Genomic DNA, 19,385 nt, shown 5'->3' with positions numbered 1-19,385 from the left:
GTACCGAACAACTACCGTCAGGGTCGACGCCACGACTTGCTCTGTATTCCACACGGAAGAACGGACATTATGGCCCAGCATAGCATGACAAGAGGTATGGGGCTGCTAAATGGTCTCTAGGTCTCTTGACATTTTCAACATTGGTCTTGAAGATATCAAAAGTCATTTTAGGCAACTCTAAAATATCGGTTATTGTAAAATATTTCATTTAAAGCTTTGTATATTTTTGTTATATTCTAGTTATATTTTTGTTATATTCTAGTTATATTTTGTATATTTTTGTTATTTCATGTGCATTGTAAGAGGATTGCATCAATCTTTAATGCACAAAAAAAAAAAAAAAAGATAGTGAAAATTTTTGAATAGGTAGCTAATGCTTATTGAAGTGAACAGATTTCTAACTAAATTACTTTTCATATCGCTGCGTTAATTCCATCAAGAGCCGTTTAGAAACTTAATATTTATTTGAAAATGAAAAATTTGACCGTCGCCATTTATTAAAATTTAATTCTACTATTTTATAAGATTTTTTTATGAAATAATTAAATACTTGTCAGTTTGCAAAGCACACTCTGTAGTCTCTATTATATTGCCTTCAATCTCTATCTACGAGTATAATCTCCTTTAGGATTATATTTTTTCTTCAAGAATTAAAGCAAAACTTATACGAGTAATAAGCATGTTTAATAATATTTTTTTATAATATTCTATATGTATCCTTTTCGAATCTAAAATCTGCGCGTTCAACCTTCCCGGGCGGGTCGCGTTCCAATTCATTTTCCCATCACGTGCGAGTTAAACGTCATCTCAATTACCAGCCCAAGGGTCCATTTTTGTTAGACGCGACATGATTCACAACATTTTTCATCCAAAACCGTTGTATGCCTGCGACAGCTTCTGTCCGATAAGCGCGACAGTATATTAGATTCGTGAGTTACACCACGTTAGATATTATTTTATGTGAGTTATAATAACATATAGCCTTTGTGGAGTTATGGTGTGAGTTTTTGACTTTTATTCGGAAGGTTGCAGGTTTTATCCCAGCAAAGATCTAAACACATAGATAATTTACAAACTAACGAAAACTGCTTGTGTGTTTATTCAAAATGTTTTTTTAAAACCAAGTAACTCTCTATTTTAATTAAAGTATTCAGAATTAAGAATGATTAAGTTAAAAAATAATAATTATTGTATTGCAAGCACTTTTTCCTAAAAATCAGATGGATAATTTTGAAGTACCAAAATCAAGACTTATTATAAAAATATTCACTTAATATGGCTAAAGTAATTTCAAGTAACTTTTCAGTTCTAAATAATGGTAGCTGGGCGGTAATTTAAGAACTTTGGCACTCTTTGATTGGATTGATTTTTGTCAGTAAATGAACATTGTATTGAGGTCAATTCATTTTCCTTTTCACTTCAGCAATTTTTGGCATATTATGCCAAGTTTACAAAAAAGTTTTTTGCTTGCCATAATGTGACAATTTTTAGAATCTAAAAATGTGGGTTAAACAAAGAAAATAATCTTATTGTATTCATTGGCTTTAAATCGCGGTTAGCAGTTTTATATGTTTCCTTATTAAAATTTGTTTTTTTTATGTAGTGAGATACTTGCATCAATGCTCTTGTTCCATCATCATTAGTATTTTCTAAAACATTTGTTTGAAAATGATATATCGTCCTCGTTTAAAAATCGGATCACAACTGCATGAAATTGCTTATACTTGAATCTATATAATACATATACTCTATATTTTTATCACGCTTATAATGCATTTCCAAACAACTAAAACAATGCTCGTCAAACTAACATGGTAATTTAAAAAAAGATGAAAAATTACAGCAAACGCTTTCCAAACTAATTCAAACCCCTGTCAAATCCGCAAGCGAGCTTTCCCCACAGACTTGAATCGCATCATCATTGAGATTGATTTAATTATTCAAACCGCCAAATGCACCAGACTAATAGCTAACAGTCTTTTCCACACTTCTAAAGCTATCAAAGTCGAACAAATCAAAGTTTTGTTATAAAACCCGATGGTTTCATTTTAATTGTACGGTGATTCAGCATAACTCTCCATCCCCAACTAGCAAGCAAGTAAAATTTCCACAAAAAGTAGACATCATTACACTAGCCACAATTAAAACCATTAAATTGATTCTAACCTTTTTATTATAGCTGCTATTTGAATCAAATAATTTAGGGCTAGGGCGCGTATATCATGGTAAGATTGGAGAGTGGATAAATTTATTTCTGTGGAAAATATCATCTGAGGGCTTTTTAGTTGAAATAAGAAGTCTTGAATGAAATATTCCATTAAGTGAGTGTTATCAACCATGTTTATTGCAATTTCAATCTGTATAAAATGGTGACTGGATAAATCATCAAAATGATAATTCACAACATCTTTAAAAAGTTATATAATATCATGGAAAGTGATGAAACAATAATTTTACTAACTTGGTTTAGTAGATTAGGTTGGGTTAGGTTTAATTTTTTTTTCATCGTTTCTAATGACTTTATATCACTTTTTAAAGATGTGTTGAATTGTCGATGTGTTGATTTATCATGGAACCGTATAAAATAAGGGTGCCTAGTTAATAATATGACAGGAAAATATTAAAGTCTACCGTAAGTAACAACTGAACTATTTTTTACTAGTCGTTAAACTAGTACGTGGTTGGTAGGCAGCCCCAGTGGTTGATAGGTAAGGCTCTCCTCTAGCAATCCGTAGGTTGCGGGTTCAAATCCAGGCGTTTTTTCGCCTGATTGACAATCGATTGTACATAGATCCTATGCCATCTCTAAGCCCTGAGTCTGTTCTATAGGTATTTCAATGGAACCAGCTGGCAGCGTTGGAGCAGTTAGCAGCATATACGTGGGTGAAACACGATGATCAACTGTGAACACCCGTTCACAGTTGATGTTGGCTTCATGCGAACGGGCCTCTCGTTTTTGTGTAAGAAGGCTCCTTCATGTAATCCAGGCCTCTCAAAGATCAGCATTAATAAGTCTCCTCTTACAGCCACTACTTTAACCCGCTCACAACACTGCCCAATCGGGTGGTGACATAGCTCCCCTGCCTTTACACGATACAGACAGGGGCGCTCTTGTAAGGTGTCACATAAAAAAATTAAAATTGTTTTATTATAGAATTTGGTTTTAACAATAAATAGATTATAGTTTGAATCTTAATTTTATGACTGAATGACTTGTTGAGTTATTAAAAAAACAAGCATTGAAAACGAATTCAAAACCCTGAAATTGCAAGATTGTCAATGAAACATTAAGGGCGGAAAGAGTCTAAACCATTCAAAATAAGGTATTAAAGCAAAAAGTCTGTACTAAAACCAACTCTACAGTCGAGATCTGTGGATTAGTTTATCGTGATTTTTTTTAAAATTACGTTTCAGTTTGCAATGATATTATCATGAATTATTGATATTTAAACAATTCATCAATTTGTAAAAAACATGAATCTTTCTTTACTATTTAATGGCTAAAATTGATTTTTAGTGTAAGAAAACAAAATTTTCTGTTTTGGCAAAGTCGGGTTATAACTGTAATAGCTGCAGGTACCTACTCCTAAACTATTCATAAAACGTAATTAAGTAACACATTTGACTACTATGGTACGGGTATGAGCCTTGTACGGTAGTCGAGAGAATGTAATTGTAACACAATCGACTACTATGATACGAGTATGAGCCTAGTGCGGTAGTCGAGAGATTGTAAATGTAACACAATCCACTATGACACGGGCATGAACCTAGTACGGTAGTCAAGAGAGTGTAAATGTAACATTATCGACTACTATGATACGAGCATCAGCCTAATACGGTAGTTGAAAGAATGTAAATGTAATACAATCCACTATGACACGGGTATGAGCCTAGTACGATAGTCGAGAGAGTGTAAATGTAACATAATTGACTACTATTATACGGCTAGGAGCCTTGTACGGTAGTCGAGAGTGTAAATGTAACAAAATCGACTACTATTATACGGGTATGAGCCTTGTAACCGACTACCGAGTCGAGAGAATGTAAATGTAACCTAATCGACTACTGTGATACGAGTATGAGCCTAGTACGGTAGTCGAGAGAGTGTAAATGTAACACAATCGACTACTATGACACGGGTATGAACCTTGTACAGTAGACGAGAGAGCGAAATTAATTGTAATGAAAAAAAGGTTCGTGCGTGTATTAAATTATATATATATATTTAAATCATTCTAGTTAATATTCCACTGAATGAATAAACTCTAGTTACAAAAACAGAATCACAATAGAGCTTTATTACAAATAAGATTGCATGAACAAACAAGTTTCAGTTCTAAACAGTGAGATAAAAGTTCCCCCCAAAACTCAGAAGTGTGATTTCCTGAAAGCGAACGTAAATTATCTCCGTCCTTCTATATCTTATGGCTGGGATTCCAACCGAACCCGTAAATACTTCCACAAAAAGCAATCATGGGCCATCAATCTAATAATATCGAGTCCATCTATTGTGTGATGGAAAAGGAAAATTGAATATTATGTAGTCGATATTATGACGCTTGTCAATTACCGTCTTTCATCCATACATTTTTCACTTATCTGAACCGATTGAGGGGAGTTATACATTGTTTTCCCCTTTAAAAACTAAACGGAAGGGTTTAGCGTTTTTTTTTGTTAAATGCATTTGAATTATGGTACATCTTCACTGCCTTTTTTTCATTCTAAAAGATAAAACGACTATTGTTTCGCCTTTCGGAATCGGAAAAAAATCTAATACTAAATTGAACGTAATAATTTTTTTATTGAAAATAATGAATAATAATCTGAGTACGATTTACAATAAAGTAAGAAAAACGTATTTTTTGTCTTATTTCGTAACCATTTCATGTAAATTTAAATTATGTTTTAACTTACTTGTTTTCTTTAAACAAACACGCCTTTTGCACTTAAATAAAAAAAAATAATTAAAAAAAAACAGATATTATTGTAGAAAGCAATCACTTTGTGGTTTGACATATTTAATAGAATAAAATACTTTTTTGTTTTAAAACCACGATATTTATTAATTTAAGAACCGACCGGTTTCGCTTTACTTAAGCATCATCAGGGTACAAATTAATACTAAACAAGAAGTACATAATGTGTGTATATATATAACAAAATATCGAGGGAGACAACATGATACAAATATAAGCAACACAAAGACGGTCATAAAATACATTAACATAAGTGCACAAGTAATGGAAAAACCGCTAGATAATTATGTAGACTAATGGGTTATATCAATAAATCGGGAGAAACAAAGCATCAACTGGCATGGTGGTAAGGAGGTAAGGAGAACTGGGATTTTTTTATGGGTTTATTGGAAACAGACCTAATGTTGTCTCCCTCTATATTTTGTTATATATATACACACATTATGTACTTCTTGTTTAGTATTAATTTGTACCCTGATGATGCTTAAGTAAAGCGAAACCGGTCGGTTCTTAAATTAATAAATATCGTGGTTTTAAAACAAAAAAGTATTTTATTCTATTAAAAAAAAACAGAGATCGCGTTTGCGTGAAGAGTAAAACTCTCAAAAGTGAAGATAGTTTCATAAAATTTGCACAGATTTTCTATCTGGATTTTTCAGATCACTTCAAATGTGACAATCGAATCTTTTAAATTTCAAATTTGTGACTAAAATTTTGTAAACCGGTCTCGATACAAACGTATCATTAACTTTTATTTTGTCGCTTAAAATTTAAGTTTATTACTATACTAAGTTTATTATGTGTATTTTTTCAAATGATTTAATTTTAAATCTGCATATCTTGACACAGGAATGCCCTAGTGAGATGTGCAGATTATATTTTTTTATATTAAAAACTTTTTTTGAATAAATTAATACACATAAGATATTAGAAATTACATCATATATATTAAGGACGGGTTGTTTCGGAGAATCTGAACAATTCATCAAATTTCAACGTTCATTTTCAAGTTTTGTGAAAGACTTTTTCAATTTCTGTTTTTATTTCAGTTTTGTCAAGCAACTAGCCTACAATGATATAAAAACAGAACCTGAATAAGTCTTTCACAGAACCCGAAAATGAACGTTGAAATTTGATGAATTGTTCAAATTTTCCGAAACAACCCGTCCTAAGTGTTCTATTTTTTTATCCAAAATTTGAACTAAGCTGGTAAGTGATCAAGATTAACAGTTATGTTTTATTTTGAAAAAAAATAGAACAATACAATTTTTTGAATTAAATATTTACTGGGTTGCATAAACCAGGGAAGTTTCCGCATAAAAATAGGTAATATCCATAAAACAAATTGTTTAAGTAGCGTAAAATTTGAAGTAAAAGTAGTGACAGCTATTAAGAAGCAACAGCACATACAGATATAGGTAATATGTACTAATAGGTACCTGGGTAACAACGACGGATTGGAAACAGGGAATCTTGCCGGGATCACACGGGGATATACATTAAGTATAATTGATTATTGATGATCCTATCATTATTATTAAGGGATTTCTCGGATAACCATATTTGATTCATGATTTACAATCCAATCGTAATGTGATGATTTCGCGTTGGAGTAAAATGTTTATTTAAATGATCAAAAACGTACGTGTTTATTATAGGTCTGAGGATTATAATATTTGGTACGTTTAGAGGTTGTTGGTTATAATTCCTATTTATTGTAATGGGGAGTGGAAAGTAAGAAAAATACAAAAATATCATTAAAAATAATATTACAGACGCCGTAAGGGAACCAAAAAAATGTGCTGACGCTATTGAATAAGTATACTAAATCAATGGCTAAAGCTTATAATTATTTTTTGGCCAACGTTGGACAAAATTTAGCTACAAAATAGTCAAAGATTATAAAAAAAAATTACCTCGAGAAGGTCTGTCTTAATTCCTTTTAATTAGGTCTTAATCAAAATAATCTACCTGTGTTTCAACCGGTAACAATAAATTATATTGTTAATATAATGAATGATTTAAGAGGTGGAACGGCACAAGGATTTGATGTAGTGACAGTACAAATATTGAAACGCTATAACAAAATAATTAGCATTCCAATTGCTCACATTATAAATGAAAAATGATTATTAGGAAAGCAATTGTTTTTTCGTAATGATTTTGAGTATGACCAAAACACCTTTTTTTGCAGACCACTTGCAATTTTCCACTGCATTCGCTTTGCAATTTTTGTCATTTTCCTTAATAATTTCTTCAATAATTTCTTTTAAAATAATTTTTCTTTAGAGAATTCTCAATAATTTGACGCAACACTATGTGTTTTTTACCTTTAGTCTATGTTTAGTTTTTATTGATAAGTGCATTGAATTACAGATTAAACTAGACATGATATTGATTTTTTGGTTTGGTTACATTTTTTAAAGTCAATCATTTTCTACACCTTTTCAGAAAACAAGGGAACAATGCTAATAATTAACCTTATCCATAACGGACACTTAGGATTTATATACTACATTACAAATAGGAGTTATACCCATATGTTTTTGAACGAACCAAATTTATTATTGGAGCTATTTTTGCGACTATTTTACTATACCTAACATAGGTTTTCACAATTTTTAAAATGGTATATTTTATGTACTTTACTTGAGACGATTTTTCCGAATTGCATACATTTTCTTTATATGTTGATTATTATTTAATTAGTAATATTTGTAATTACCTAACGCTTCCAGTTTATTTTATCAATCGATAGCTACAACACAATTATTCCAGATATAGAAATAAAATAGAATAAAATAAAAATAGTCGTGGCTGTTCTAGAATTCTAGAAATTAGTAGCAGAGTGCTTACCCAGTCTATTGATAAACATGTCATTAAAGTATTCTATTTATTGATTTTAGAGACATATAAAATTGTATTATCCGAACATAAGGAATAACTTATAGCACTAAAGTTGTTTTAATGACAATATTCAAACTTACTGAGAAACAACGCAACATTTTACAAAAAGAAAATTCAATATGATAACGTTTTTGCTGCCATCGAAAATTTTATTCCCTCTCATTATATCTGAAAATTACGGTTCCAAGGTTCATTTACATTTCCTGGAAGGAAGTTGGCTAGTTTCAGTAGCTTGTTACTGTGGGAGGGTGAGACCGGCCAAGGGTGGAAGCGAACTGCAAATAATTTGAAGGAATGAAAAGCAAATCTTAAGAGTTATATGTGTGCTCGGGTCGGGTTCCTGCAAGAGTCTCGCTACAGCCACACTGGGAGAACAAATTCAACTTTTAATTCGAGGCTATTTTTATGCGGGGACTTTTGTCGGGATTTCTTTCCGCGGCTCGAGCGGATCCCTCGCGGGTTTCCACCAACGGCCTCCCGCGTTTGTCGCTTTTCAAATGAATAATGGATTTTCACGTTTTGGCTAGAGCGGTTGTCTGTTTTTTATGATTTTTTTTTACAAATGTTGACCTTCAATCCCTCCGCGAAAGCAAAATATTACCATAACCTTTGATGTCGCTTTTACCTTTTGTCAACTTGTTTCAGAATTTTTTTAATAAATTAGTCTTTTTTTAAGTAAGGTAAATCAAAAGATTACTGATTTATTGTTTATGTTGACAAGACTTTACTTTGTTTACCGACGAATTTTAAATTCTTTCCAAGAGCAAAACAATTTAGAAACTTTGTTGAAACTAACCGATGTCATAATAATTTGGATCTTGGTACCTTACATTATTTATAATACCTAAAGGTAAATATATGTAAATCTGTACATTATAGTTAATTTATTTATTACTTTCCAACCTGCATTGTTAAGAAGGCCTGATAAAAAATATCAAAAGCAAAGAAATAACCTTTTTTTTAAGTTTTCACAGAACCACTGACTTTATGCAAGGACACTTTAAGCACAGCCATTGGTGATAAATACAGAAGTTTTTAAATGCACGTTTTTGTTTTCATCAAACATTACTACATCACTCCATTTCGTTTAAATCACGTAATTGAGTTAAATGGCCGTTTCAAACTATGAGCAACTAAGCTGCGCTATTTAGTAGGTTCCTACACGCTGCAATTGCAAACAAGTTGGGCTGCATTGTTAAATTTCATCACATCCGATCGCTTCTGAAATAATTTCCGGTTCATTTGGGCCCACCAGAAAGCCGACAACGGTATACGGGTAACAGGCAACGGGCAATGCTGATTTATCAAGCGATTAAGTGCGGTTAGTAAGCTTTATTTGGGCACTGCTTCCAGTTGCAGTAGCGACCGAACTTTGTGTCGATTCCATCGGATGCGTGAACTCAGCGGTCCACGCATATAGCGTACTCGAACAACGATGCCATGCAAACGTCACATTATTTGAAACGTTTCGGTGAAATGATTTTGTGATTTGGACATGTTTAATGAACTGGAATGTGTCTTTAATTAACTGGGATGGGTCTATGTGTTTTCATGTTTGTAGTTTGGCTATCCAGGAAAATGCTTACAGTTAAAACAATAAGAGAGTAACGTACAGCAGAACCGCTGTTTTCAGAAGAGCAAAACCAATCGAACATTTTCTTTTTTAATTCCAGAAAGATATAAATTCATACAATATAATAATAATAATTTATTTATTCTTTACTAACGGATTAGATTGTCCAATTATATAAATAATTAATAAGAAATGTAATAGTTACAGAAAAGAAACAGCAGAATATTACATTATTTTTAATGAATGAAACAAAGACAAAATAAATTAGGGAGAGCATTCGTGTCAAAGCTTGAGCAAGTTTTTCCGTAAAAACCGACAAAAATCATTTAGACTGGTATCAAAAATTTCATCAAAATTATCTGTTAACACAACATACCTATTTCTAACAAAAAAATATTTCCTTGACTGTGGGGTCTTGATGTTTTTTCACGTTTTATTTTCTTACGTGCGTCATTTTTGTATTTTTGATTGAAACATAATAGATAAAATAAAAGAAAATAACATTTGGAAAAGTAAACATATCACGGACGAAACCGCTAAAAAATCTGATAGCATTTCGATGAAAGAAGCACTTATTATTATTTCGATTGTATCGGAGATATTTTATGTTTGAAATCTTTCAACCCCCCTGATTATTGATTTTTCTTTGTCATATCCGTGAAATGGAAAGACCCCTTCCTCGCGAGAGACATAATAAAACCATAACCTACTAAACTTTTTCAATATGCTTCGAATCATTACCTATATAATATAAATTATTGTATTAATGTTTTCCCATTCGGCCAAAGATTTCTCAGTTGTGTATTTTAAATAACCATTTTCAACAATATTCGTTGATCCAATCATTGGCGCTAGGCACTGGTAGGTTTCATCATAATAACCAAAGAAGGTTGATAATGATAGGGAGGCGAAGGTTAAGTTGCGCTGGTCACGCAACCTACAGTATTTTTTTAAAGTAACTGACGGCTAAGAATAAACCTCAGGTTTGACCTACACAGAGATTTATTGTGATTCTTGATACACACGGTGCGCGGCAGTACGCCTACCTATTCTGATATTAAACGGTGTCATGAAAACGTGACACAATTATCTAGTTTTTCGCAGTCAAAACCTTGGGAATCTTTTTTTATAAAGCAGGTTTAGTTATAAAGCGATAACATAAAGCACAATGGTTTCGTCCAAATGAAACCCGCACATCGCCCTCAGCCACTTCCAGCAAAAGGGTTACAAAATGAAACGGGCCGTCTCATCAATGTTCAAATTTGAATTGCTAGTTATTGCGGCACAGCATGTTGTGCGGGCGTCGTGTGTACATTATACTGTTTGAGTAAAAAAAAAAAAAATTTAGGGTTTTAAAAAAAAAATCTATCATTATGATATAAAAATTCAACTCTTTCCCATTTGATATTGTACGCTAATTATAATGTTGAAGCCCTGAACGCAATACATAAAACTGCATCCATATGTACTGATTTCAGTAAAGTAAACCATAGAATCTTAAAACACAAACTAAAAAGAGGGAGAGGCAGTATGTTGAAATGATTTAAGAAGTTTCTATTGGGAAGGTACTAAGCGGTAAAGGTGGATTTATTCACTTCTTATACATTTGCGGAGTCGAGCGGAGTATCGCAGTGATCCCGTTTGGGCCCAATTTTATTTTGTTTATTCATCAATGACATGGTAAGTATTTTTAGTAAGGTCAAAGTTCTAGTATTTGCCTATGATCTCGAGATCTACAAAATAATTAGAGATGATAATCATCGCGCTATTTTACAGTTGAATCTCAATAAGTTCAGAAAATTATTTGCAACTAAATATTAAATGAAAATGGCAGATTATTAGTTTTTACAAAGATAAAAATCCCATTAATTTTTCTCATTTTATCAAAGATGCTAATCTTCTTCAACGGAATTTTCACAGATTCGAAATTCGTTGTCTTATTCCACAAAAGTCTGCAGTTTAACTTATATATCGATGAATTAGTTTCTACAAGTTTTTACAACTAACGGGTTAAAAGTTTTAAAAAAATTATCTGCTTTAAAACAACTATATTGCTCGTTAGTACGAAGCAAATTATAACACAATTTAACAGTATGGTCACCGCTCAAGCTTTGAAAAACACACGAAATAAATCCTTTAGGTACATCAATTTTAAAATGAATATTCCTATCGAAATCATAAATTATAATAACTTACGTACCGAAACCAGACTTTTCACACTATCAGATAGAAAAGTTTTAACTGAATATTTATTTAAATTTATTAAATCTCTAATTGACAGCCCTGAATTGTTGGAATTAATTTATATTAATGTACCTGCCAGGAAGATCCAAAGCAATACTGCCAACACTTTTTAATGAAATAATAACCTCAATACTGTTTATTCAACAATTCCAAGAATTCATCACCTCGCAAACAAACACAGTGAACTTATTGATAAATTTTGTGTTTTCTATTTTGTGGGTTTCAAAAGGCAACCAATTTCAGACCTATTTGCTAGTTATTAACTTTTATAATTTCTCATCTCATTTCTCGTCTCTTATATATTGTCTCTTGTCTGTGGCTTACCAAAGAGTACATCACATTATATTTTTTTAGTTTTGTTTATTTAACACATTTATAATTGTATGTATTTACGAACAAACCGGCTTCATGGATTATATTTTGATTTATTTACTATTTCAGGTCGTATTATTTTAATTTAAAATTATTTACAGTACTCATTTTTCTACAGGTCAACTTATATTATTTTTCTTCTTAAGTGAATTATTTTCTTGTTTTCTGTTTTAATGGTAAGCAAAAAACTTAAATAATTTTATCCATATAAGTACATTAGTACATACATGCTAACTTATTTATTTTATTCTTTGCTTGTTTACAATATCATATCTTATTATTTGGATTCGTTTTTTATCATAGTACCTATTTGTATTGATTTTTATATATTTTTGATGTGTACAATATAATATTATTTAGTTATATATATTTAAATTATATATATAATATTATTAAATTAGTATAACATCTATCGTGTTATACTAACAAAATGTAATAATGTGTCAATTTCATTTAAAAATCCCAAAAGGTCGTTAGTGAATAATAAATAAATAAATAAAAATTTGAATAATTTCGTTTATAAAAAAAATAAAACTTGTATATATATATACATATACATACGTGAATTTATATTAATCTATGAAAATAGCGTTTTTTGGTTTTAAGCGATATTTATAAAGAAAAACGACATTGAAATCAACCAAATATATTTTGTAATCATTAAAGAAGACGAAAGTTTATTATTAAAAAAAACTGTGATACTTCAACAATAATAATTCTATAAAAATGTTCTACAACCCTGAACCTACAATCTTTCGAATTTAGCTTGGCAAACTACATTGCAAACGACTACACTGACCGTTTCACCCCGCTGCATACATCGTTGTACCTACAAGTATTCAATAATCAATTACACGACCACCGATTAGGCAATTTGTCGTTTTAATCCCTGGGGATCTTCTTAATAATCAATAAACAGTGACCGCCGTACCGAAGGGGTTAAACGGGACACTGGAAAATCGTTCGGAGTTAACCTCTTGGGGCACTGCCGAAGCCTTGGGAAATAAAGTCGTAATTGTAGTCTGGCACTCGCAAATTAAAATCCCAAAATAAAACAATTGCTCCTCTATGAATTTGTATAGACTTTTCTAAATACATGTTATTCAGTTCTTTTTTTAATTTTCAGGTGACCTTTTGCGAGCTTCATAATGTATATTTCTTCAAAACATTATTTTATCAATACTCACTTCTCTGTTGTACGAAGATCTCTTCGGATCTTTTCCTCCATAATTTCTTAAAGAAGAATTCAAAACTATGCGAGGAAACTGGTTTGTTACAATATTGCCAGTCCCAAAACATTTTTTTTCAGCATAATTCTTGGGCTCGTATTTTATTACCGACACAGATAAGTAATAATTTATTTTTCAGGTAACATGTGACTTGGTTTCGAGTTTTTTTATAAAAAATCATGAGGTCTTATGATAATGTAAAAAATATATTGAATGTGAATATTTCATAGATTATTTTATTTAATTAGAGTTCGCACATAAATAAAATAATTAAAATAACAATTTAATATTTATAACAAATTCAAAAGAATTCAGTTTAAAAAATATTAAGCTTCAATTTCATTCCTTTACGTCCTTAAAAAGTCTAAGGTATTGTTTTACAATAAAACCTATGTATGTTCTTAATGCTCCCTGACAATGATACTCTGTTGATAAAACTAGTTAAAATTATAATTTTTTTTTATAAAATAATTAATCTCGTAGTAAGGTATTTTGTTTTATTTTTAGATCAAATTGCAATCTCCGCGTGTTTTGTTAAATTTGATTCTGTTCACTCACTTATGCGTTATATATTATTCTCCTGTCACTGTTTCTTCTAGATAATTTTATGAAGGCGGGTACCGAAAACAATAAAACGCGCAATATATGTATTCCACGAGCGTTTCGAAAAGTTCATATCATTTTTTGATAATACTTGAGATTTTTACGAGGTCGCAAAATATTCATACTGAAATTCCCGACGAAAGAGATGTCTGGCAAATAAAAATAACAAGCGTGGAGCCAGGAACATTCTATACATCGCACTATGCGGAAACTTTACATTTTATGGAGCTCGCGGTGCAAGTTGAGTTTTGTTCTTGAGTCGAGAGAACCAGGAACCGCCACAGTTGTATTAGGCGCGGAAGAGGCAAGTTTATTCCCGCCTAAGCGAAAAGTAATAGAATAATGGCAAGTCGGCGAAGGAACAACCGCGCGGTAATCACTTCTTCCTATTCAACCATCATTATCTACAAGTACCGACTCGTAAATTCCGCCATTTCACAATGCAGTGAAAATTCCCGGTGAGCCATAATATGGGGAAGCAATTCTTGCTGATTCTTTCGCCCGCTTCAGATCGCAGAAAGGTATTTTTTTATCACCTAGCAAACTGGTGTTTTACGACTTCCTATAGAGAGAGTATTGGGTGGCAGGTAGGTATTGTTTGTTTGTTGGGCATGGTACTTGACGAAAATACGTAGCTAAATATATTATAAATATATTTTAATGGCAATCGATTGTTATGACTATTTTGCAAATTAATAGTTTTACTACCAGGATACTAATGTGATTTTTATCCTTGAATATATATTAAATTTGTTTTCTTTTATATTTTTCCTTTAAGCCGTTAAAAAATTATTCTTCAGAGACTGAAATAAGGTGCTACAAACCTTACCTTCACGGCTTTAGCGATTTAATTTTAACATTAATATTTTTTTGTAAAAAATTCATTTTCTGATCAAATTGTATTAATTTAAATTTTTTCGTGGCGATCATTAAGATTATCATGCTTTAAATTTAGCATTTAATTATCAATACAACGATTTGGTCCTATTACTTTAAAACAGTAAATATTTAATATTACACTTAACATTAAATGATTTTTAAGAACGAATTTCTCTAATATCTGGGTAGTCGGTTTTGCAGGGAGAATATAAGTTAACTGTCTGATTCTAGTTAAATGGTTCTGTCTACACGACGACAGCAAGACGGACTGAAACGCTCCCAACAAGTAAATAATTTGATAAATACTTGGAAACCTTGATGAGAAGGCGCAAATTCACTTTTAGTCACAATTGATTTCATACACTTTTTTTTGTCTTTCTGACTGCTTACTTATTATTATTTATTTGCTAAATAGAAACAATTCGGTGTTTGTGAGGGCGTCGTGTGGACGTAACTAATTAATTTTCCGAAATTAATAATAACCGCCGCGGAAAAGCACTATATATATATATAACGTTTAAATGCCACAATGTAATAATTAATTAAATTTCTTTTCTTTGAAAGTATTCTTTTTTATATACTGAATAAAGTATGTATAATAATTTAATGCCATGATATAATTACACCAACAGTAATTTTCGATTCAAAGTAAATTATTGTTTTTTTTTTACTTTGTTGGGTCAGCCAATAACGTGTTGTGATGGGAAATTATTAACATTTTCGCTTTTGTTTACAGACAAGGGGTACGTTAACTAAGGAAGGATCTTATAAATAGGAACGCACTCCAGCAAGGATGGAAGATATTAAGCAAAACAATGAAGACTTCTTAACAATAAGTAAGCAGAACAGGTGAGTGTACCAAGACTTAGGTAAGTGTAAGTGACTGAAAGGAAGGGAGGCCAACAATATACCCTTAAGTACAGGAAACCGGAGGGAAATGGCAGAAGACTGGCTAACCGGACTCCCAACTATTTTTAAGCAGTTAATAATTTGAAGTCAAAATTCTCTCTCGAGTGAATTAGAAAAATGTGTTTTGTGCATTAATTTGTGTCTTGCACTCAAATGTACTAGACACTGATGTGGGTAAAGTGCACTTACTTCGGTAGGTGATTCTTCATAGTATATAATATAAGTATAAATAATATATATATATATATAATATATATATATATATATATATATATATATATATATATATATATATATATATATATATATAATATATATAAATATATATATATCAAAAAAAAATTTTTTGAAATACAAACGTTTTTAGTTAGTTTTCAGGTAAAAAATGTGAAAAGTTGAGTTTTGTGGGGAATAAAATGGAATTTCGAAAAAAGGTAATTTTCATATTTTACTTCTACCATCATGTTGAATAACCTCCTGAAGTTTGGGCATATTACCCCCGGACACCCTGTATTTTAATAATAATATTGATGACATACTTCGGACAAATTTGTTGGTAAATGTATGCTGGTATGGAAAAGTGGGTAATTAGATCCGTTATGGACAAATATATTTATTTTGGGTTTTACGAGGTTAGGTGTTGATTTTATCTTTTGTTCATGTTCTCACCCCGTATTTGTATCTAAACTTTTACAAATATTGCTATGTAGGTTTCAAAAAATTTGTCATTAATTGTCCTTTCGGAACATCCCGTATTCTTTAACATTAACGGAGCGGCGGGCCCGGGCCACCAGGGCGAAAAGCGGAGGGCTGAAGGGGTAAGTCCACGGCCGCGCGAGCATCGCTATGTAAGGTACTTAATTACCCGTTCTTTGATCACTGATGTGTTATGCAAATTTGATTATTCGCGCAGTATAAATTATACGCAGAAGGCAAGCACACGCACATCGAACATGGCATGTACCGAAGGTTATAGGAAGGCCCTTTTCGTGCTCGTGGGGCAAACATGTACATAATAATACTATGTGCGGAAGAGTTGCGAGCGAACGGGTGAAACCTTTATATTTAGACGTGGATATAATTGATGATTAATGGTGAAATTATTTAAACGAGCAGATATTTTATTCAGCGTGATAAAAAATTTAAATCAGGGCCAAAAACTCCCGATTTCGACTATAATATTTCAGTAATGGCTAATTTGCTTTCAAAATATATATTGAAACCTCTAAACCCAATTTATATTAAAATTTATTTTAGCTTTGTGGAGTGATGAAAAATGACCGCTAAGCAGATAAATTAAGCACAACTTATAAAAAGGCTATATCTTCCCCCATTCAAGTCACCCGTTGAGTCATTCAACTGCATTTCCTGGCATGTTTCTATGGCACTTAAAAACCACTGCATAATGAATCATCTGATACTCTTTTTACCATCTCTAATGGTTTATGTCTTTGTGTATATACTTCGTAAAACATCCATTTATTTTTAGCGCCAAATTCAACTTGATAACCAAACTTCTTATTAGAATAAGAACCAATATTATACTTAATCGTATTTCACACATCTAACTATGTAAGTACGTAGGTACTAACCTACTCTTGCCTATTTATGCTGCTCAAATTATTATCATATTTTTCCGTCTCGCGACTTGGAACCTATCAAATAATTTCCATCGTTTCCGATTACTACCATAATGACAAATCAATTAAAAAAGTTTCATAATTACATTAATTAATATTGTATCTACCAATGCTTGCATGGCACGATAATTCACTCCGCAATCTTCCAACGCATTTTCCATTTTACGCAAGTGCGTAAACCAACGCGCAACGATCGTCTTCATGCAAAAATATGACTTTTTTCTTTGGTCTTAAGATATATTTATATCTTTCTATAGTTGAACTTAACAATAATACATCGATATAGAAACGAGGTATTCAGTAATTTGAAAACGTCAAATAAGTATGTAGTAATAATAAAAACCACGCAGTTATAGTATATCACTACGTTAGTAATATTTAAAAGTTAACCACATGATTACATTTAGAAATTTTCCAATTATGAAGAAACCTTGCAATTGGTTTATTTGGTTATGTTAATCTTATGGTATGAAAGTAAGTCTACCATATAATTTGATCTACCTAACGATGAAAGTAAAATATACCCCTGTTCAACAAATAGAATAATTAACCGATCTGAACGAAGCACGCCTGCGGAAGACAGCCTCCTGAGTGAACCCAATAGTCCCTCAAACCATTCCCATTCTCATTTTACGTGTCACTCCACTTTTGTTTACCGTGGCGGCTTTCGGCTAATCTAAACAAAACCGAAATTCTGTGTTCCACGGCCTGAGTATGTTATAGCCACATAATGGTTGTTATTTAAGCCCTGCATCGGCATTTGTTGGGGTTATTTTCCGAGCCAACAAACCAAAAACGTTTGTGTTCCTCGTTATTTTTGACAACTGAATTTCATGAAAACTGTGATTTTTTTACCGAGAGAGGCATAATAATTAAAAATAAGTGCTAATGGTCAATTAAATAATATTAAAAAACAATTTTTACATTTCGAATTACGTTAAATTTAAATTTATGTTCACATTGATGCCTTTATTGATAATAACTGTTTTTTTATTTGGACATAGTAGGTACTCTTTGATTGGTTTGTGTTAATTTATAAAAAAATTTATATACCTATACATATAAGTTAATGAATGCAATATGAACCAATTTTATGAAATATATAATTTAAATTTTATAATTGTTTTTATTAATAATTATAACTTATTTAATAATTTATTTGCGATATCAGTTCTTTTTATTTGGATTCAATGTTAATCATAGTGTGAGTATTCATTTTATATAGTTTTGGTATGTTCACTACACAATATACCAAATACTAAGTTTTGGAGATCTCGCTTTCGGAATATATGGACCGAAGACTTGGAATAAACTCCCCCCGCAACTAAGATGCATAACAAGCCCAACAAAATTCTGGTCAAAGGGAAAACTTATCTTTATAAGCTCTCATACTCGTAAATTAAATATACCTGCCTGAAAATAGCATTCTTTAATTGCCTATAATACATCCTAATCACACATATCTTATGGTATATACATTATTCGAAATATGTCGTAATTCTGATAAAACCCCTGTACTGTACTGCCGCCAAATATAAAATTCGCTTTTCCTCTCCAAATACACTTACACACACAAAGAACTTAAATACGTATTATCTGAATAAATACCAGAATAAAGGCAAAGCTTAATGCTAAATCAATATTTTGATTAATCTTTAGAACGAATTGGTGTAGATTATAAATTCCGAAAAAATATGTTATAGATAAACTGAAGGTTTTCCTATCGTTTCTCTTGAGTAGAATACAAATAAAATAAAAAAAATTACTCAATAAAAATATAAATGTAAACTCCTAAAAAAATTTTTTTTTCAATAGAAATGTATGAACGCATAACGGAAATAACTTTTGAAAAATAAAATATTATATCTAAGATTATCTGTGACAGTTTCCCTTGATCAACTTTTTTGTTTTCTTCTAAAATTATTTACAAAATAATTAAAAACAACTTTTGTGCGTAAAATCGAACGTTTACAGACTCAAGTCAAGCGATTTTAATGCATATTACCTACACTCGTGACAATACAAGGCATACCAAGAATAAACCCATTTT

The sequence above is a fragment of the Hesperophylax consimilis genome, chromosome 9 (genome assembly GCF_061612785.1).
Source record: "Hesperophylax consimilis isolate HC1 chromosome 9, BYU_Hcon_1.0, whole genome shotgun sequence".
Taxonomy (NCBI): domain Eukaryota; kingdom Metazoa; phylum Arthropoda; class Insecta; order Trichoptera; family Limnephilidae; genus Hesperophylax; species Hesperophylax consimilis.
The sequence above is the reverse complement of the archived record's forward strand: the minus strand, read 5'-3'. Positions refer to the sequence as shown.